Source organism: Myotis nattereri (assembly GCF_964212035.1).
Source record: "Myotis nattereri genome assembly, chromosome: X".
Taxonomy (NCBI): domain Eukaryota; kingdom Metazoa; phylum Chordata; class Mammalia; order Chiroptera; family Vespertilionidae; genus Myotis; species Myotis nattereri.
The window spans coordinates 11,059,903-11,083,783 of record NC_138078.1 but is presented as its reverse complement, the minus strand read 5'-3'; the positions used below and the strand labels follow the sequence as shown (position 1 = coordinate 11,083,783).

Genomic DNA, 23,881 nt, shown 5'->3' with positions numbered 1-23,881 from the left:
AAGGAGAAGAGATTGCAAGCCAGAGGCCAGCTAAGAAATATATAAAATCATCAAGGAGAGAACCAAGAAAGACCTAACTAGAATTGCAGAAGTAAAAATTATCTTAGTTTGGGATCTTCCCAAAGCACACCCTAAGATGAAGATTCATATGCAAAAAGTTTCTTTGAGAGGTGATCCCAGGAAATACTGGTTGGAGGGAGAGGAAGTGATGCCAGGGAAGAAAGGAAGACAACAACAAATGTGTTAGCAAGCCAGTTGCTGGAATTCTATCCTCCAGGGGAGCTCTGGGAGACAGAGGAGAGCATACCTCAGAGTAGTCCCTGCAAGGCATCAGGAAGGTAGAGGACTTATTTGCCAAATCCACCACTGGTTTAGAACTGTTTCCAAAAGCACTAACTCTACAGCACTCCAGGCTTGCCCTGTATGTGGGCAAATGTGCTCCAGCAAAAAGGTCCTCAGGATGAGAGTCAGATGTCCAGAAGTGGAGGGGTGAATGTGAAGGGAGTATGGGTAGAGCACCAACAGAGTCTGATACACAGACGCTTGTGTCTCCCTAGAGACACTTAAGCAGTTCTGCATACTGTACACAGGACTTAACATGCTATAAGTAGTTGGGTGGGAAGACCTCTGATCTTATTTTCTTCTCCAGATTCTGTGACTCCATCTTCAAAAATAGACCACCCTGCCTATAAGCACCCATTGCATTCTTGCTGTATCTGGTCCCAGTTTTTAATCCGTACCCCTTTTAAAATTCTACATCATAACACAAATTTACTTGAGGAACTGGTGATTAGTATCCATCATATGTTTTATGAAATAGTATTTTAAAGACACTTCTCTAATGAGATTACAGGAGACTGGAAATTATAGTAATGAAGGTATTAGTCAGGCATGTGATACCCAAGGTAGGAAAGAAAAACATATTAACTCAACTTGCCTTAACTTCATTGAAGTTGGCAACTGGCAAGCGATCCACTCCATCATTTACTAGAATTAATTCAAAGTCTGTCTAGGGTTCAATCCAGAATAAAAACTTGCCAGGACTTCAAAACCATGCATGACATATTTTCTTTGCAGAACCACACAAGTCAAAATTTAAGAAATTTGAGGAATTTCTGGAAAATTCCATATTAGGTCAATGAAGACTAACTTCAAGAAGAGAGAAATGGATATTAACCCCTTATCAGATGTATCATTGGAAAATATGTTCTCCCATACAGTGGGTTCTCTTTTTATTTTGCTGATGGTTTCTTTTGCTGTGCAGAAGCTTTTTATTTTGATGTAGTCCCATTTGTTTATTTTCTCCTTCATTTCCCTTGCCCTAGGAAATGTACCGGCAAACATATTGCTATGAGAGGCATCTGAGATTTTGCTGCCTATGGTTTCTTCTAGGATTTTTATGGTTTCACAACTTACATTTAAATCTTTTATCCAGCCGAGACTGGTTTGGCTCAGTGGATGGAGCATTGGCCTGTGGACTGAAAGGTCCCAGGTTCTATTCCCGTCAAGGGCATATACCTGGGTTGCGGGCACATCCCCAGTGGGAGATGTGCAGGAGGCAGCTGATCAATGTTTCTCTCTCATCGATGTTTCTGGCTCTCTATCTCTCTCCCTTCCTCTCTGTAAAAAATCAATAAAATATAAAAAAATGATCAATTTAAAAAAAATAAATCTTTTATCCATTTTGAGTTTATTCTTATGTATGGCTTAAGTTGCTGGTCTAGTTTCATTTTTTTCATGTACCTGTCCAATTTTCCCAACACCATTTATTGAAGAGACTGTCTTTATTGCATGCTCTTGCCTTTTTTGTCAAATATTAATTGAGCAAAATGGTTTGGGTCAATTTCTTGGGTCTCTGCTCTGTTTCACTGATCTATATGCCTGTTCTATCACCAATAATCCTAAACAGACACTTCTCCAAAGTGGACATACAGATGACCAAGAGAGATATGAAAAAAATGCTCAAAGTCACTGATCATTAGGGAGATGCAAATTAAAAGGACAATGAGGTATCACCTCACACCTGTCAGAATGGCTATCATCAACAAATCAACAAATGACAAGTGCTGGTGAGAATGTGGAGAAAAGGGAACCCTAGTACACTGCTGGTAGGAATGCAGACTGGTGCAGCATTCAGAAAGAATATATGCACCCCTATGTTCATAGCAGCACATTTTACAAAGCTAAGATCTGGAAACAGCTCAAGTGACCATCAGTAGATGAGTGGATAAAAAAAGCTTTGGTACATTTACACCATGGAATACTATGCAGCAGTAAAAAAGAAGGATCTCTTACCCTTTGAGACAGCATGGAAGGACCTAGAGCAGTGATGGCGAACCTATGACACACGTGTCAGAGGTGACACATGAACTCATTTTTTTTGGTTGATTTTTCTTTGTTAAATGGCATTTAAAAATATAAAATAAATATCAAAAATATAAGTCTTTGTTTTACTATGGTTGCAAATATCAAAAAAATTCTATATGTGACACGGCACCAGAGTTAAGTTAGGGTTTTTCAAAATGCTGACATGCCGAGCTCAAAAGGTTTGCCATCACTGACCTAGAGAGTATTATTCTAAGTGAAATAAGCCAGTCAGAGAAAGACAAGTATCATGATCTCACACATATGTGGAATCTAAAGAACAAAATAAATGGGTGAACAAACTAGATTCAGAGATATAAGAAGCATAGAACTGACTGTGGAATCTCAGAGGGAAGGCAGGTGAGGGTGGGTGTGTGGGAAGAGAGCAACCAAAGAATTTATATGCATACTAGAGGCCCAGTGCACGAATTCATGCACCATGTAAGAAACTGTGGGCCATGAGGCTGCGGTGGGCCTGGGTGGGTCTCGGCCCAGCCTCTGTGCCCCTGCCCAGCCCCTCCAACCATAGCCCCTGGTCCCCTGTCTGCTGGCAGCCCCCCGTTCCCACCGCCACCACTCCCACATGCTGACAGCACCAGCCCTGCTCACACCTGCTGATGGTGTAGAGCGATTGGGGGCTGGTGCCATCAGTGGGTGTGAGTGGCAGCTGCCAGCCCTGATAGCCCCTCAGAAGCAGGGGGAGGTGGAGAAGCCTGAGGGGCAATTGGGGCTGGCACTGGGTGCTGGCAGCAGGTGCAAGAGGCGGCTCTGGTGCCAGCAGTGGGTGAGAGCAGGGCCAGCACCGGCAGCAGGTGCAAAAAATTTTCAGTAACCATCAGAGGCTTGCCCTGATGACAGCGACCAGCACCCTGACTTGGTCTGGTGCCCCCACTCACCTGCCCCACCATCCCACGGTGGCCCATGCCCACCATGTTCTGTGCTCTGCCACCTGCTGCTGATGCCCTCCATGTTCCATGTGCACCCCCTGGTGGTCAGTGCACGTCATAGTGACCAGTTGTTCAGTCGTTTCACCATTTGATCTATTTGCATATTAGCCTTTTATTTTATAGGGTAGGCATAACTCATGGGCACAGACAACATTGTGGTGAAGGCCTGGGGTGGGAAGACGGGGTGGCAGGGAAGGTGGGGGTGGCCTAGAGGGGATCAATGGTGGGTAGAGGGGACATATGTAATACTTTCACCAATAAAGATAATTAAAAAATATATATTTTTATTGATTTCAGAGAGGAAGGGAAAGGGAGAGAAAGAGAAACATCAATGAAAGAGAATCATTGGTCAGCTGCCTCCTGCACTCCCCCTTCTGGGGATTGAGCTTGCAACCCAGGCATGTACCCTGACCAGGAATTGAACCTTGACTTCCTGGTTCATATGTTGCCCCTCAATCACTGAGACATGCCGGCTGTGCTAAAGATACATTTTTATAAAAAGAAAAAAGAAAAGAGAAATGACTTTCTTTTTTTAAATTTATTGATTTTTTTGAGAAAGAAAACATGGATTTGTTCCACTTATTATGATTTTCTAATCTTTATTGTTGACAGTATTAAAGGGTGTCCCAAAATTCATGCAAGATTTGGATTTAATGGTGCTCGCTATCACGACATGATAATCCAGTTTTTTGTGCCTAAATTGCAAGATATGGATGTGGACGACATGTGGTTTCAACAAGATGGTGCCACATGCCATACAGCCCAAGAAACAATTCAATTACTGCATGAGTCATTTCCTGGTCATGTAATTTCCCGTTTTGGTGATCAGAAATGGCCGCCCAGATCATGCGATTTAACACTGTTGGACTTTTTTCTTTGGAGTTTTTTGAAGTCTAAGGTTTATGTCAACAAGCCCATGACCACCCATGCCTTGAAGGAGGAAATTGAGCGCTGTATCAATGAAATTCAGCTACATTTATGCAAAACGGTCACGGAAAATTTCAACAAAAGAATGCGTATGTGCCAGCAAAGCTGTGGAGGCCATTTACCTGATATGCTATTCTATAGATAACCCTATACTGTATACTTTATGAATCAATAAAAATTTACAATTTTTAATTATAAACCTGTGTTTTCTATCAAAATTACTTCTTGCATGAATTTTGGGACACCCTTTACATAGGTTCCCCTCCCCCCCCCATTAATCTCTCCCAGCCTGCTCCCATTGCCCCCACAGACCCTCACCACCCTATTGTCTGTGTCCACAGGTTATTTATGCATTCATTGGTTGATTCTTGTATATTCCCTGACAGGGGATCGAACCTGAAACCTTGGTGTATTGGCACGATGCTCTAACCAACTGAGAACCTGGCCAGGGTGAGAACTGACTTTCTTAGGAAAACAATAACTTACTTGCATTTGTGGATCTTAAAACTGACATTTTTGTTCTCTTTCAGTGAGCTTATTAAGGAGGTAGGGAGTGGGAAAGTGCTAACAGCTCCCAGGATAGATTTTTGAGTGCTGAGGTCCACCCAGTAAACTCCAAAGCCAAATAACCAACCCTTGGAACGTTTACATCATGGAAGTAGAAACACCAAACCTGATATGGCCTTCATGCGAAGGAATAAATAATTATAAAACCCAGGATGAATATATGGCATCTCTGGGTAAGGCAGTTTTTTCTTCTCCTTTTCATTTGCCCCTTTTCCCTCTCCACAGACCCATGCAGCCCCTCAGGATTTGCTCTGGAAGGCAGGGGGCAGCTCCTGTTACTTTCACACCCAATTGAAGTGGCCTGGGGGCTGACCCAAATCTGGGTGAATCCATTTTGATTAAATAGGCAGGTAGATATTTACTGGGCACCTAATAAGTGTAAGGAACTGATTCAAATGTTATTTCATTTGTAAATACATCTGCTCTGGAGGACTTAGAATTGGGTAGGGGAGATAAGATTCACACAAAGAACTTTAATATAAAGTCAAGAGGGCTAAATGCTCCTCCCATGCTCTAACATCCCTCTGTACTTGTAACTGTTAAAGCAATTGTAACGACAACAACAACAATAATGATAGGAGCCCACTTATAAAGCACTTTCAATAGTCTATACTCTATGCCAGTGATGGTGAACCTTTTGAGCTCGGCATGTTAGCATTTTGAAAAACCCTAACTTAGCTCTGGTGCCGTGTCACATATAGACATTTTTTGATATTTGCAACCATAGTAAAACAAAGACTTATATTTTTGATATTTATTTTATATATTTAAATGCCATTTAACAACGAAAAATCACAGGGGATTGTCAAGGGCGGGGGAAAAAAAGGACACATATGTAATACCCTTTGTAATACTTTAAGCAATAAAAAAAAAGAAAAGAAAACAAAGAAAAATCAACCAAAAAAAGGAGTTCGCGTGTCACCTCTGACACGCGTGTCATAGGTTCACCATCACTGCTCTATGCGGTAAGTATTATTGCTATCTTATCTTGCAGATGTTGAAGCTAAGACACAGAGAGGGTTAAAACACTTGCCCAATTTTACACAGCCAGTCAGTGATAGAGTTGAGATTCAAATCCAAGCAGTTTGGCTTCAGAGCCCACACTCTTAACTGTACTATATACCACACAAGAATTTTTTAATATTCAATTTTTCATGTCCACAACTGTTTCTCAGTTACTATGGAAAGTTCTATGAGGTAGGAAACTTGTGTTCTAGTACATGGCACTGGGACTGGTCCCAGAAGATTCTCAATAAATATTTACTGAATGAATGAATGAACTTGAAGCAAAGGTGAGACTCTGTGGCTGTTTAAAGAAGGTGAAAATGGCATTTATTCATAGGCATGAGGGAAGGCTGCATGGAGGAGGTAGCATTCAGTCTTTGCCTTGACTGGTGGATAGGTGCCACAAAGATGGAGGAACATTTTCAATTCTTTGCTTCAAATACAGACCTTCAGTCACTTGGAGGTAACTGGCTGGTTGAAGGGCCTACAGCCAGTGACATGGCAGGCCTGCTCACCAGAAAGAATGGGTATGCTATTGCCAAGTGCCTAGAGCCATGGGTCTATCTGTCTCCAGAAGCTAAGTGATTGCTGGAGACAGAGTGAGGGGACAGATACCCCACAAATTTTAGACGAGGCATTTGAGAGCTCAGGGAGTGTGAGTTTATACCACCTGACTGTGCTGGGCTGGGTCCCCCTTGAAGCCTCAGGAATCTGGGAAACCAGAGTAGAGGCATGCTAGTCTGTGGAATGCATGCACAGGGGGCAGTGTGACTCTAGCTTCAGGGGACTGCTGCTGCTGCTGCTGCTGGAAAGTACCTTCTAAAGTGAATCTCATGAGTGGAACTGGCCAGGGGGTGCCATGCCCAGTGGAGCCCACTTGGTAGTGGTGGTGTGGTGTATACAAGCAAAAAAAGGGTATTGGTTGATTGAGAAAAGCCCAAACAGCATCCAGACCCCAGGAGTAATCACAAGGCTCTGAGAGAGCTCACATCTGTTGGGACTGGAAGAGCACTTGAGGGGCCTTACTTGGATTGGTAACTTTGGAAATCAGACCTGAAGGGCACTTAATATCTTTGTATAAAGAGAACCACTCACTGAGGGGGGGGGGGTTATGGAGAATCCAGTCACGGTCCAAGGAAAGGACTCCAGTGGCTGGTAACTGGATTGTGTGAAGTCGGTGGACAAAGAACCCAAACAGAATTGTTTTGGGACTTGTAATGCTGTAAGGTTGATAGGGGGACATTGGGGCTCTGCTTGGTTGTTTCCTCCCTATCCCCAATTAGGATTGTGTGAGTCACTGTTGAGAGGCGATTCTCAATGTTACATGGCTGGCCAGGTGTAGGAAAATCCCAGGCACAAGATATAGGCTATTTAGTTGTTATTTCCTATTTGATAACATCACAGTTTGGCAATATCAGTAAAGCTAGAGCAAGGTAGTTGGCGAGAGGTAGAGGCACTTATCCAGAATCTTAAAATCTTCAATTCCACAGTCCCACTTCCTGATCTCATCATCCCTCTTCCACTGTTTACAACAACTCTTTCAAACTTTCACAATACACTTTCCATTCTCTCAGCATATAATCTCCTCATACAACACAAAGTATAGAAGCCAAAGAGAAAGCCATTTTCTTCATGCTACCCTCACATGTCAAACAGATTATCTCCCCCTCCTACTTCATAATCCTTCCTCCATTTTTGCAACGGGGTGTCCACTTTACAGCCACCTGGGCAGGGGTTCCCCTCCCTTCCAGGTATTTCAGTTACCTGATTCTCCTGTATCTTCAACCTTCAAATATCCTCTGCCTTTTATTCATCTAGGTTATAAACACTTTCAAATCAAACCCTCTTTTTACTGTCTATCCCATCTCGCCACAGCCATTTTTTCCTTCTCTTTCAATCCAGCTTCTTTATTATGATTTTTCCTTCTATTCATTATTCAAACCACTTTGATTTTTCTTCAGCCCCTAGCAAGTTCCTGCAACTGCTCACACTAAGGCAATTAAGGATGTTATTGCCAAATCCAGTTCACACCATAGTGCTGGCCACTGCCTCCTTTTCAGGACTCTTCTTGATTTCTGTGACCATCCTCATCCTCTCCTCATGTCCCTCCTGATCTCTGATTTGTCTTTCTTTGTCTTCTTCGTGGGCTTCTTGTGGTTGCCTCCTCTCTCCTTAAATATTGCTGTTCTCCAAGGTCCTGTCCTCACTCTTTTCCATACCTCTCCAACTCTCATTTTCCCTCCCTTCTCCACACCTCTCCTTTTACTTCCACACTTCTCATTTCCATTTTTCTCCTTTTCTTCCTCTCCCCATCCAGTCCTTTTCCCATAGATGAGTCCATTCCAAAGATTTCAACTACCAGCCATATTTAGATGACCCTCCCCTCTGAAATCTATATTCAACTGCCTAGAACACTCTCCTGAATTCCAGACCCACGGAGTCAACCCATCTGGACAGTTCCATTTGGATGTGCTTATGCTCAGCACGTCTGAATTGAAGTTTTATTAGAACCCAGCCATGCCAATTCATTCACATGTTGTCTGTGACTGTTTTCACGCTACAACAGCAGAGTTGAATAGTTAATACAGGCACCCTGTGTCCTGCAAAGCCTGAAATATTTATCATCTGGCCCATTACAAAAAAGTTCAACAGTCTCTGAAGTAAAATATTTAAAGTCCTTTCCCCATAAATTTTGTAATATACTACCATGCAAAAATAATAATTGGAAAAAAATAAATAAAACATCTGGAAATTGAAATAATGAAAAGGAGAATATTTGGATTTCCTAGGCAGCCTGAAGGGCTAGAAGCTACAAAAGTTTGAAGATGATACCTAGCCTAAAGTTAAATCACTTTAATAACAATTATTAAATGTAATTAATTAGATATTTGGAAAATAATATTTTAAGAGATTTGGCTGAAGTCAATGATATTCTAAGGTATCAGTAACTTTCTTTAGCTCTGCAAGAAAAAAGTTTTGATATTAAAACTGGAAGATTAATTAGATGAAAGGGAATAGTTATTGTATATATAAAATATCAAAGTATAAAAGAGAGGTGGATGATATTATTAGAGATAAAGAATTAGGACAAAATCCTTTGACACTACGCAAATACCATTTCCAAAAATACTATTCATTTTGCCTTTAAAATTCTTTAAAAATTTGTTGTTTAATGACAAATATGAGAGAAAAACATAATATTGAAACTTGAAATTTGACCAAATGATGCTTTGAGTCTCTTTGGATTTTAAGAGAACAAATTTTTAAAAATTAAGACAACTAATTTTATATAAAATTCTAATAAATGATTTTCAGGACTTAGTTAAAATGTCATGAAAATAAAAACCTTGTTGAATCTACAAAATCCTTAACCAGAATTATAGAAGCGAGGAGGTCTCCAGATGTCAATGCTATAAGTTCAGCAGTAGCTGAAAAGGGGTTAGCACCATGAGCAATATGATAATAAGATTAATTATCTATGAATTGAGACCACAAGTTACTTAATGACTATCAATTCAATGGTATAGTTATTAGAAGTTGATGTTACTCCCTGTGTCAAATCACTGCTCACTTGGCCATTACTTGGCAGTAACAGTCCATGCAAACAAAAGACCCCATCAAGATTTTCTAAAAATCAAGATATAATTTAGAAATTATGAACTATTTGATGAATGATTTAATAAGCAGTTTTGCACTGCCCCAGGTGCGGCCAGGGAGGGACCGAGGGAAGCTGGCTCCAAGGCGTGTCCAGCCCATCTCGCACAGTCCCAGCCCACTGGCCACCTTCTAATTAATCTCCTTTCAATGTGCACGAATTCGTGCACTGGGCTTCTAGTAATATATAAACATATATTATATTTCTACATCTGCATCTCTATAATATTTCACTTGTTGTTAAATATTTTGACCATCACCCCTAGGCACAGTTCACATTCCATACTAGTTTTCTGTCCTGGCCTCACCTTTTAAATGGCACACATGAAATTGACTTCCCAGCTCTGACCTTGGCTCCAAACAAGAACTATTCTGGTTCTCCCATGCAGTTGGCGGGCACCTCAGACTGCCTTGAGCCACACTCCTTTTGTTTCAACCCAGTCCTGGAGAACCTTCCTTCAGGAACCATAGAACAGCCAGTGGGGGGCACTCCTACTTATCTTGCCTCTGTCAGTCTCAGCAGAGCCTGGGTAGTTAAGGAAGCCCATCCACTCTTTTTCTGCCTGTATCAAAATTTGCTGCCTAGGAAGCATCTGAACTCTTAGCCAATATGCTCTTTTTCGAAGAGCCATTTTCAATTCATGTTTTGACTTGAGTTGTAGAAGGAAAGCTTTATTCCTTTAGGAAGAATTACAGGCATCAAGGCAGGTGGGGAATAATTTTGGGAGCTGAAGAATCTAGAATACTAATGTTTTATGAGTCCACCTGAAAATCAAAAGAAATAAAACTTGAACTTTAACATGTTATTTTTTCAGAGTGGGAAGTTCCTCTACATTTTTTGGTTTCTGCTTTGTGATTTAAATGGATTGTGTGAGTGTACAGGCTTAAATTAGATGAAGTTGATGTCTGCTGTATCACTTATTATGCTATGAAATATAAAGTCATGCAGTTTAATAGGAAAAGACAGCTTGAAGACTTCCATGTAAGCCAACTTTCAGAATTATGTTCATGAGGACATACTTCTTAACATTGATAAACTGGTCATACTTGAAACAAATAAGTAAGTCTGTATCTTCAATAGTCAATACAATAAAAATGCTAGCTAGCATTAGTTGTATGCTTCTTCTAAGCCAGACATTGTGTTAAGAATTATACACCATCTCATTTAATCCTCAAAACAAATTTAGGAGGTAGGTACTATTTTGTTCCCATTTACACATTTTACAGCATGCTAGATAGTCTCTCCTTGAATCCTCATCCTAATCCACTCTTGGCCTGCTCTGTCCCTGGGACTACCTTATCCTCTGGATTCTGTTTGAGTTTGGCCAATGGGGGTCACCACAGGAGATTCCCATCTATATGGTTATGGCAGTAACTGCCTCCCTTCACAACTATAGCTTCTATTAGTTGTCCCATCTCTATAGCTCCAGCTCTCACTGAGAGCTGGAAACACCATTTCTTGCCTTTCTCCTTTCCAGCCCAAGGGTATTTAAGAGCTTCCTGCTGTTGCTGGTCTCTGGGTGTTCTGACATCTCATGTTGGTTCCCTCAACCCTGCCCACACCTCCATAAAATAGTCTCTTCATTAAATCATCCTCACAGATCCCGGCTGAGTGTGCCTTCTGTTTCCTGCTGGAACTCTGACTAATAAGTTAATATTAGATCTCAGAATTATCTGCCAAAGATCCTGTCTACTTCTTTACTCACCGCCTTCTTCTAAATGCTATATTTTTGTTTGTTTTGAAATGTCCATTTGGCATTTTTGAAGGAAGCTGATATCACAAATAAAAGTACATATTTTTTCAGGTCAGCAATGGTAATTTTGACCCTTGATTGAAGGAACTATCTTCTGTAGCTATAAATACATATTCATGGCAATTTATCAGCTCCATGGGATTGTTACTTCTTATTCATGAATGTAACTAGGAAGTCTCAAGGGCTGATGTTCGGTTTGACATCAACACACATTATAATAACAGGCAAGCAATTTTTATCCCTTTAAACCAAAATAAACATTTGGGGGCATTTCTGGAAAATATAATTAGACAAATTTCAGCAAGATGCTATCCACAGCTTTAGAGAGGCCTGTGCAAGAAGGACTTCCTTTATTGGTAGCTCAAGGGCTCAGCAGCACAACTGCACTCCTTGGAAAATTTGAATATTATGATATAATCTTATAGATGGATAAATGTTCTTTTGCTTGGGCAAAATAATATGCTTTTAAAAACTCAGAGCAGGGATTGGAAATAGAGGCTTGAGTTGCAGCTTCACACTGGCTCCAAATTTCTTAGAGCAGCAATTTTCAACTGATGTGCCATGGCACACTAGGGTGCCGCAATAATTTTTAAAACATGCAATACCTGACTATTTAGTCATGAACACTGACTTCTTTTCCCTTAGTTGTCAACTTTAAAAAGTGACAACAGTCAACACAACAATAGCCTCTTGGTGTGAATGAATTAAAATTATACCTTTTTTTGGTCAGATCAGCAAAAAATATATTTTTGTGTGTGCTGCAGATTTTTAGTAATTAGTTTATGTGTGCTGTGAGATGAAAAGGATTGAAACAATCTATACCAGAGGTTAACAAAATATATTTAAAACCTTGTCCTAGAATCTACTAGTATATCCTGAGATATAACTCAGTATCAAACAATGTATAAGACAACCACACATACAATAGATTTAAAATATCACAAATGTAATCCAATTTTCCTTTTCCCAACCCTCATGATTCATATTGTCTTAGCCACTGGAATTCCTACATATAGCTTCCCAGTTGATAAGATTGACTTTTTTTTAATGGTGCTGTGACTAAGCAGAGATATCTTCTTGTTAGAGCTATGTTGTTCCAAGCACCAGTTCACCACCTGAATATGTTCTGCCATGGGCATGCATATGTTATGATAATTGTGACTTATCAAAGTTCAATTCTAGATTTTAATTTCCCCAACACAAGCCCAGGAAACAAGCAAACATAAAACACAATCTGAATTGCAGTTTCAAGGAAGGTACAGGATTTTTATCAAAGCCAATCAACTTGGTAATTAAACATTTATATACTTACTTTAAAGTGTTCTTTTGTATTTAACCATCTAAATGTTATTTGATAGATTGAGTAACATTGCAGAGTTGATAAAGTAGAAAATAATTGTAAAATACAGTTATTAATTTTATAGATTTTAGGACTGTATTCCAAAAGGGATCTCAAAATCTCAAAGATCTAAGACCTCAAAATTCTATCTGCTGATTTATGCTTGAAACTTTGGGATAGAGTTTCATTCTTTTAGGTTAAACTCTAAATGCCTGTTGGAATGCAAATACCACCACTGGAGGGTAGTAGTTTGTATTAGATTTGGCTGCATGTAACAGAAAATCCAAAATAGCAGTCACTAAACACAAAGAAGTTTATTTTTCCCTTATGCACAGTAAGTCCTGAAGTGGGCAGTCCAATGTTGGGAAAGAAGTCACATAGTCACCAAAAACCCAGTTCCTTTTAGTCTTTTTGCTTTATCATCCTAAGCACATGCATTCCATCTCCAAGATATACTCAGAGTACAAGTTGGGTAGAACTCAAGTCCATATATATGTATTCAGCCAGCATGAAAGAAGAAAAAGAAGGAGGAGGAGGTGGTGGTGGTGGATGAGGAGGAGGAGGAGGAAGACAGGAAAGAGAGAGTGCCAAAAGGCCTATGCCAGCTTCTATCCCCTTCTAAAGAGGTTTCCTGAACATCCCATCCAATAATTCTTTATATCACAACTGTCAACACTAGCTAAAGTAGGTTGGGTAATGTAGTCTTGTCACTGGTCTCATTGGGATCCAGAATAACACTAAGATTCTGTACCCAAGGAAGGAAGATAACGAGTGATCTCAACCACAGAAGGATAAAATTTTCAATCTTTTCTATGTCATTTGAGCACTCATGGAGATAGGAACCTGAATAAATTATTTTAGGAGAGAGTGGAAGAGCACTGGGATCTGAGAAGAGTAGAAGGAAGGGAGCAAAACTGGATTAGGGAAAGAAAGCTAAAGAAAAGATTCAATGCTTGGAACTTACTAGCTAATCAAGAACAATTATGGAAGATAGTGGGAAGAGATTAAGAAATGAAGGGAGGGAGGAAGGGAGGAAGGAAGAAAGGATCGCTCTTTTGAAAATGCTTTGAAGATAGAGACCTGTTTTCTATCCCCTAGTCCCAACTCTTGTCATTAAAGTGGTTTGGGATGTAAAGTTTCTCCTTTCTTTCAGGTCTGATATATTTTGTTCTACCTTAATAATGTCACATCATTTTGTCATCTCCCTGTTTATATCACTCTCTTTCACTAAACCACACATTCTCAATTGAAGCAATAGGCCTCCAAGGTGCCAAAAATCTTACATATTACAATGATTTATGGCCTTACAAAGGGCCACAAATACATAACAAATAAAAAATGTATCTGTGGATTTGAAATTTTATGATGGAGGGGGGTCTTTTGGGGGGAAAAGTTCTACAAAAGCTCTTTAGGAAGAGAAAAAGGGGAGGGGATTGAGAAACAGTACACTAAACTTGGCCAACCTTGATGTCTGGAAAGAAATCTCTCTCATTTATTTTGTACTAGAGGCCCAGTGCATGAATTAATGCACGGGTGGGGTCTGGCCAGCCCGCCCTGATCAGGCCAGGCCAGCCGGGGGGAGGGGCCACAGGCAGTTGGCGGGCTGGCCCCACCCCTGGTCGAACTTCGGTTTGAACTCCCTGTCGAACTCCCAGTCAAGGGGACAATTTGCATATTAGCCTTTTATTATATAGGATTCCTGGAACTTAGCATAGTACCTGGTACTCAGAAGGTAAATGAATGTTTGTTGAATCAATAAATAATGCCCAGAGGGACAGCTTCATAGAGAAAAGTCCAAAGATACAACAATAATTAATTAATATCACAGTTAGGGACTGCCTCTAACCCCTGCTCTCACCAACTATGTCAGACAGCAAATGAACTCCATCTGCCAACTCCAGAATGCATTCATCTTAATACAAAGGTTAATGAAAAGATAGTTGATGAAAGAAAGAACAGAGATAAAGGTAGAATTTAAGCAGGAGAAAAGAAGTTTTAAAAAGTATTATTTCTAAAAATACCAGAAGAATGGAAAAGAGAAGCCCAAAGTAAGGAATGTGGACAATTTTCTTTCCCCGTTATCTGTTTGTTTCTCTCTCTCTCTCTCTCTCTCTCTCTCTCTCTATTTTAATATTTTCTCCTTTTATAAAATTTCTTAGTACTGAGCAAACCTGCAGGAAGACATTGAAACTTCAAAAATAATTTGTCTTTTGGAATACTGGGGCAAATCTGAAAGGTATTTCTCACAATACATAAAATATTTTTGGAAGCAGTGGCTCCCAATATTTTTTGGAGTTTTCATGTGTGATTGTTTGAACATATGGACTACATGAAATTACATATAAATATGCACATATGTGTGCAAATGACAAATACTTTGTTATCCTATAGAAATAACTTATGAAGAAATACTTTATGTAGGGTTTTACAATTTTGATCACCCTGGAGATCACTGATGTATTCATTTTGGTAAATTAGTTCCAGATCATTCCAGCAGATATGGACTTAACCAATGCCTTCTTAAAAGTTATTTTTCAGCCCTAACCGGTTTGGGTCAGTGCATAGAGTGTCAGCCTGCGGACTCAAGGGTCCCAGGTTCAATTCCAGTTAAGGGCATGTACCTTGGTTGTGGGCACATTCCCAGTAGGGAGTGTGCAGGAGGCAGCTGATCGATGTTTCTAACTCTCTATCCCTCTTCCTTCCTCTCTGTAAAAAAATCAATAATATATATATATTTTTAAAATTATTTTTCAATAACAGCTTTATTAAAATATTATTCACATAACATACAATTCACCCACTTAAAGTATAAAATTCAATGGGTTTTGGTATGTTCACACAGTTGTGCAACCATCATCACAATAAATTTTAGGACATATCATCACCTTAAAAAGAAACCCCATACCCATTAGTAATTTCTTCCCATTTTTCCTCAAACCTCTCCCTTTCGCCCCAGATCTGGTCCTAGGCAATCTACTCTCTGTCTGCATAGATTTGCCTATGTTGGACATTTTATATGAATGAAATCATTCAGTACATATGTGGCCTTTTATGACTGGCTTCTTTCACTTAGCATCATGTTTTCAAGGATCATCCATTTTGTAACATGTATCAGTACCTCATGCCCTTTTTGTGGCCAAATAGTATTTTATTGTATGGATATGCCTTATTTTGTTTATCCATTCATCAGCTGATGGACATTTGAGCTGTTCCACTTTTTGGCTATTATGAACAATGTTGCTATGAACATTCATGTGCAAGTTTTTGTGTGGACACATGTTTTCATTGGGGGGGGAGGGGAGGTAGATCAGGAACAAGACAAGGATATCTGCTCTCACAACCTTTATTCCACATAGTTCTGGAAGTCCTAGTCAGAGCAATAAGGCAAGAAATAAAAGGTATCCAAATAGGGAAGAAAGAACTAAAACTGCCACTTTTTGTGGATGATAGGATTCTGTATATAGAACTCCTTAAAGACTCCACCAAAAAACTATTAGAAACAATAAACAAATACAGTTGAGTTGCAGGATAAAAAATCCATTGCCTTCCTGTATACTAACAACAAATTTTCAGAAAAAGAAATGAAAAACACACAATTCATTTTGCAATTACAACCAAAAGAATAAAATACCTAAGAATAAACTTAACAAAGAATGTGAAAGACCTATATACTGAAAATTACAAAGCATTATTAAAAGTAATTGAAAAAGACACAGCAAAATGGAAAAACATCGCATGCTCATGGATTGGAAGAATCAACATAATTAAAATGGCCATATTACCCAATGCAACATACAGATGTAATGCAATCACCATCAAAATCCCAATGTCATTTTTTAAAGAAATAGAACAAAAAATCATCAGATTTGTATGGAACCACAAATGGCCCCAAATAGCCAAAGCAATCCTGAGAAAAAAGAATGAAGCCAGAGGTAGTATACCACCTGACTTCAAATCATACTACAGAGCAACAGTAATCAAAATAGCATGGTATTGGTAGTAAAAACAGACACACAGACCAATGGAACAGAATTGAGAGCCCAGATCTGGTCCAAGGCAATCTACTAGGCAATCATATACATGTAAAATAAAACCACCTGTATACGGGCAAACACTTTTTAACAAAGGAGCAAAAAACACACAATGGGGAAAAGAAAGTCGCTTCAATAAATGGTGCTGGGAAAATTGGAAAGCTACATGCAAAAGGATGAAACCAGACTACAGTTTGTCCCCATGTACAAAAATTAATTCAGAATGGATCAAATACCTAAATATAAGATCTGAAACAATAAATTACATAGAAGAAAACATAGGTACTAAGCTCATGGACCTTGGTCTTAGAGAAGATTTTACTAATTTAACCCTAAAGGCAAGGGAAGTAAAGGCAAACATAAATGAATGGTATTATATGAAACTAAAAAGCTTCTGCTCAGCAAAAGAAACCACCAACAAAACAAAAAGGCAACCAACCAAATGGGAGGTGATGTTTACAAACAAAAGCTCCAATAGGGGTTAATATCCAAGATATATAAAGAACCCATATGACTCAACACCAAATAAACAAACAATCCAATTCAAAAATGGGCAGAGGATCTGAATAGACACTTCTCCCAAGAAGACATACAAATGACCAACAGATACATGAAATGATGCTCAACTTCACTAGCTATTAGGGAAATGCAAATCAAAACTACCACCTCACACCTGTTAGAATGGCTATTATCAACAAGACAAGTAATAACAGTGTTGGAGAGGTTGTGGAGAAAAAGGAGCCCTTATTCACTGGGGTGAGAGTGTAAACTGGTATAGCCACTATGGAAAAGAATATGATGGTTCCTCAAAAAATTAAGAGTAGAGTTATCATATGACCCAGCAATCCCTCTTATGGGCATCTACCCCCCAAAATTGAAAAAAAATATTTGCAAAGATATTTGCACCTCTATGCTCATTGCAGCATTATTCATGGTGGCCAAGACATGGAAATAACCAAAGTGTCCTTCAATATATACTATGGAATACTACTCAGCCATAAGAAAAGATGAAATACTGCCATTTGCGACAACATGGATGGGCCTTGAGAATACTATGCTAAGTGAAATAAGTCAGTCAGAAAAAGCTAAGAACCATATGATTTCACTCATATGTAGGATATAAAACTGAAACTCATAGACACAGACAACAATATGGTGGTTACCAGAGGGAAAGGGGGTGTGAGAAGTTGTAAAGGGTAAATATATGGTGACAGGAGACTTGACTTTGGGTGATGGGCACACAGTGCAATCAATATACAGAGCATGTATCACAGAAATCTGCACTTGAAACCTATATAGTCTTATAAACCAATGTCACACCAATAATTTTTTAAAAAATTTAAAGAACTTTAAGCAATAAATAAAAAAAAATTTTACACATATGTAATACCCTTTGTAATACTTTAAGCAATAAAAAAAAAAAAAAAAAAAAAAAACAAAAAAAAAAAAAAAAAACTTTCACAAAGAAAAAAAAAAAAAAATTTTAAAGAAAAAAAGGCATATTTAAAGGTAAAATAAAATAAAATGTCTACATGAGTAATTGATTTAGGCCTATGATGACCAGTTTACCAACTTTGCAAACAGTATTAGAAATTTGACTGAAGAACTTATTTAGAAATTTAATTTATGAAATTTATTAGAATCAGTAACATTCTTGAGGAAGCTGGTTTGTTAGAAAACAATTGATATATTTAAACAGAAAATAAAATATGTCAAATGTATAAATTTGGTTTAAAACTACTTAAAAGAACTTAACTGTAAAAGTCCCTGTAAAATTATTGTTAACATGCAATTATATTTATAAAGAAAACATTTGTAAATTGATCTTAAAAATGTAAGATCTCAGTTTTTAAGTTATTTAATTTGTTAATTTAATTTGAATCAAATGTTATTTCCAAGAACTGAATTAGCCTCTGAATAATATTTTCTGTGTACAAAAGCCATCCTGAGGCCACAAAAGAACTTCACACTGACAATGAGAAGTTAGTTGCCTCATAAGGGGTGTGACCAATGGATTTACACATAGTCCCCAAGGGCTCTGAGGAACAAACAGTGTTATGTCCTCCTCTTATTTCACGGAATCACTTTCTGGAATGATGAATAAAATGTATGACTAAAAGTGAGAAAATCAAGGGGGATAATGTGGGGAAAAGTATTCCTTCAAAATGAGGAAAAATGGAAGGCATTAACTTTTAAAAATTTACTGAAGGAAAAAATATTCGGGATAGGTGTCAATACTCTCCTAAATCAATTTTTAAAATATGAAATAGAAAGATATTGTGTAAAAGTTTCTAAAACAGTATTTCTTAAATATGAATGTGCATATGAATCACTTGGGAATCTTATGAAAATACCCAGTCTGCTATGTGAGGGGATGGCGGTGGTAGCTAATGCTATCATGGTAATCATTTCACAATATATAAATGTAGCAAATCAACATTTTGTACATCTTAAACTCACACAATATTATGTATTGATTATATCTTGGTAAATCTGGGGGGGGATTTAAAAAAAGAAATTGTTTTAAAAAGTAGCACAACTAATTTTCAAGAGAGCTTTGTATATAGTTAAATTTGCTTATTTTATTTAAAAATAGATATGCTGTACTATTGAAAAAACAAATTCTAATGCAGTAGGTCTGGAGTGGGCCTGAGAATCTGAATTTCTAACAAGCTTCTAGGTGATGGTGCCAATACTGATCCCAGGACCATGCCTGAAATTGCAAGAAGTCAGAGGATCAGGCATTATAATTCTGTTCATTAAAGACAAGAATATCCTTAACTTTCATAAGCAAAATAACTTCTAACCAAAAGAACTTCTGCCCTCATAAGAGCAAGGAGAGGTTTGAAGAGGGTCTTAGCTGGTCACTTGCTTCACTCACATAGATGCTAATAGAGGTATGGATATCAGCAGCCAATATCAAGTCTCTTATGTTGGACCAAGGAAGTATAGGATTTCTTCCCCAAAGGAAAGTCCATCAAAGTCTTTGCATCTCAGTGTCTGAGTTTTATTCCTGGTTGAGTCTTGAGAATGTGAAAGAAATGGGTCTGTTCTGAAAATTCATGGTCAATAAAAATATTTAACAATTTTCTAGGCAAAAAAGTGAAAATAAAGAATCAGAAAATAACCTTATTTGGCGAAGTCTCAGGTGGCAAATGCCACATTCAATGAGCTTGGGACTTAGGGTTGTGTTGATTTTTGAATCTGTTTGATAATAAGGTGAACACTAAGTCCAGAAAACACAACATCTATTCTTCTTTTATCATAATGTCAGTAGGTTTTAGGTTGTCAGATTTTACTTGCATATAGTTATCCGCAGAATGAAGATACAACATTTGAAACAAAAATATATTTTTTAAAATATGTTTTTATTGTTTTCAGAGAGGAATGGTGAGGGAGAGAGAAATAGAAACATCAATGAGAAGAGAGAATCATTGATTGGCTGCCTTCTGCACAGTTGAGCCCACAACCCAGGCATGTGAACCTGACCAGGATTTGAACCATGACCTCCTGGTGCATAGGTTGAAGTTCAATTATTGAGCCACACTAGCTGAGCAAAAAACTATTTTAAAAAATTAAATGACTAATCATGTTCATGTTATCTGAGTAAACTCTGCTTTTATGTAAAATATATCAAACACAGGAGTTTTAAAGAACAATCCTACTTATGTGAAACACATTTTTTATTTTTTTCTAAACTGGAAAAGAACTGTACAGATGTCGAGGGCACTAAAGATAAGCAATGCAGAAATAGATTTGATTTAATTTACAAAACAACAACAACACTGGATCCTGGAGTATTTCTCCTTATAATGAAAACACATTTGTATTTCACATCTTTAATAATGAGTAGCTTTGGGAATAAATGTTTATTTTAAAGAACAGTCCAAAGAATAAAATATTAATGCTAGGTCTAGAAAGAATTTGAGAGGGAGGTATGGAAATAGAATGATTTACATTGAGAGTTATTAGTATAAACATTAGTAATGACTAACATAGCTCGGGCATTTACTATGTGCTAGCTAGGCTACTAAATCCTCAACACTGTTACTTCTCAACTTGTAGTGTGCATAAGAATAATCTGGGATCTTATTAAAATGAAGAATTTGTTTCAGTTAGTCTTGGGAGGGACCTGAGATCCTGCATTTCTAAGAAGCACCCCAGTGATGCAGATACTGCTGGGATATAAACCACCTTTCTAATAGCAAGGTTCTAGTTGGATCATCTCATAGAATTCTCACAATAACTCTATGTACTATTAATGTCTCCATGTTACAGATAGAGAAACTGAGTCCTAGGGATATTACACGATTCTTTCCAAGCAGTGGAGCTGGAATTTGGATTCTAAGTCTACATTTTAAAATTAGAATGATAGACAGTGGTTCTCAACTCCGGCTGCACATGAGACCCACCTTGAGAGCTTTCACAATAGTAGTGCCCCGACAATTTAAATCAGATTCTCTGAAGATAGGAAATAAGCATTGGTATTTGTCTTAAGCTTGTGGTTCTTATGGTCAGTCAAGTCTGAGTACCATTGATCTGGGTCAAACCCATTTTTTTACAAATAAGAAAATTAGTCTCTCCCCCCCGCCCAAAGAGTCAGTGTTTATCACAAATAATACAGGTCCCATGATTCAGTAAATATCCTAAATACAGGTTGGGATTGGAAGGAAGGGGGATGTTTATCTTTGTTGAAAAAAAGCTATATTTTAAACCTTATTAAACTAACAATTAACTAAAGTCTACAAGGTACTAGGAAGACTAAAGAAGATATAAATTAAAATTAATTTGCATTATTTTGAGGAAAAAAAAAAGAGTATATAACTGTGTTTCCAAAGACAACGTAGGATCAGAATGAGCCTCAGAAATCCAAAAGAATGTAAATTGGATATGTTGGGTCATAGCATAATCCCTCTGGTCTCTACTGGGATTTTAATAAAAGATAAGAACAGTAAACGGGTTGGGTACAGTAAAATTGTTTGGAAATCTGCAGAAATTTCACACCTACCTACAGAATGCTTAGGACCACCAATTTTGAAGATTTTTAGATCCACTAAGAAAAGTTTACACTCTCCATGAAATGATTTATCTTTTAATTCAGAGAATGTTTGTTAAGCACCTGCTGTGTGCTAGGCACTATATCTTGAAAATGTGGCAATGAACAGAACAGACATAACGGTTACAGTCTGAGAAGGCTGCTGCTGATCCTAATGCTCTAGCTCTCTCTTCAAAAGAAGGCATGTGACCTAGTCTTAGCAAATCATAGCACTACATCCTCTTCACCATGTGATGGTCCAAGTCAGGCAATGAGAGTCCATCCCTGGGATTAATATACATTGAACTAGGGAACAGGAGTTCTATTTCTTTTCTGGGACTACTATCTAGGATAATATAAGCTGGAGGTGTCTACAGCCATGCCTCATGCCACTTATCACAAAGAAGTCCTGTGTAGAGGGAGGGGGGGTGAGGGGAGAAAGGGAGAGGAAGAGAGATCTGATGACATAATTTGAATTCCTGTATCCAGAATCTACTCCATCTCTGTCCTTCCCAGATTTGTAAGCTGATAAATTCCTTTTCTTACTTAGCTAGTTTGAATCATGTTTCTGTCACTTACAACAAAAAGAGCTCTGACTCATACTTATAGACTCACTGAATGAACAAGTAAAGAACCTCAGAGTCATCTAATCCAGTGGCTCTCACAGTGTGATCCCTAAATCAGCAGCCTCGGCTTCATCTGAGAATTTGTTAGAGTTGCAAATCCTGGAATCCTACTCCAAACCCACTGAATCTAAGTCTGGAGCAAGGGCCCAGCCATCAATTTTAACAAGTCTTGCAGATGATTTTAATCCACATTAGAGTTTAAAGAACTCTGCTCTAATATATTCCTTTATGTGAGATGTGAAACTAGAAGCCCAGAAAAGGGAGGTCACTTGCTGAAGATCACAAAGCCAGTTAGAGGTGACCCCAGATCCTCTTAGTAATGCAAAGGCTGTGGGGTTTGGGAAAGAAGGGCTACTTTGAGTTTTGAGGAAAGTAACACATGGATTGGCATATAGGAGGGGGGAAATATTTTGGGTCAAATAATACAGTATGGTTGGAAACACTTGCTGTGTGTTTCCACAGGAGTTTAGAGAATATTTTACTCATCTTGGCTCCCCAGCTGAGCCAACAACAATGTGTTAAAACTCCATGGCCAATGGCAGGAATCCAGGAGAGTCATTTCTATATGCCAGCAAAGAGGAATTTCTTAGAAAAGCTACAGAAATTATGCTACTATCACATTTCGCTTTGTGGAGTGAAGGAATAAAGAGGATGAAACAAAAAGCAAGGGATTGCAGTTATTCCTGAGTCCCACCTCTCCAGTTGGGAGAAAGGGATCTTATTATTGTTCTTGCCAGGGCAGAAGTTCCCCAGAGGGAAACTGGGCATCTAACCTGGTGACTTGGAGAGTAACTTGTGTTTTTTAGCCTTTTTTTCAGGTGGAGGGAGAGAACAGCAGTATTCCAGAGTGTCCCTGGAAACTCTATTTAGTAGCCTGCTTTCCGATGATTTGCCCAGCTTGCCCTAATGATGTGGTCCATCCAGAGGCAAACCTAAGAAAAGAAAGGCCCTGGCACTAATATTTCTGAAGCCTTCTCTTACTCTCTCCTTCTCCTAATCTTGTACAGATGGGCATACTACGGAGCAAATGAGAGATCAAGGGAAGTTGCTGACACTACCAATTTTAGAAAGTATGAGCTTTTAATAATTAATGTACACTTTTCCTTTGATACATCTACCTAGGCAAGAAAAATGCCATTCAGAAAGGTACCTGGTTAAAGAAAAACACCAAAAGCATCACCTCTTATTATATAATTAGATGATCATTCATTCATTCATTCATTCATTCACTCACTCATTCATCAATTATGTATTGAACACCAGCTATGTGCCAGCAACTGGTTGAGGCATTGGGGAGACAGTAGAAACAATTTATAGTAAAAAACAGTAAAAGAAAATCCTTGCCCTTATGAAACTTACTTTCTGTCTCTTCAGGGAGACAGGCAATAAACAAAACAAGCAAGTAATATAAGTTGGTTTGCAAATCATGCTATGGAGAAAAAAATAAAACAGAGGGAAAGAGTGGAAAGAGCTGGGGGTAGTGAAGGATGGAATTTGAAAGTATAAATAAATAGGGTGGTCAGGGAAGCTTTCACTGGAATCCAGTGTGGTCTTGGCCATTAACACTCAAGAAAGATATCTTGAAACTGGAAAAGACCCAGAGAAAGTGATTCAAACTATCGATCAAGAAAT

The 23,881-nt window shown here is 38.4% G+C and overlaps 1 protein-coding gene across 1 annotated transcript in view; it reads right to left on the bottom strand.

Moving 5' to 3' along the window:
- Nucleotides 1-23,881, bottom strand: part of PDHA1 (pyruvate dehydrogenase E1 subunit alpha 1) — a 313,772-nt gene that overhangs the window by 156,537 nt on the left and 133,354 nt on the right. The window lies entirely within an intron of this gene.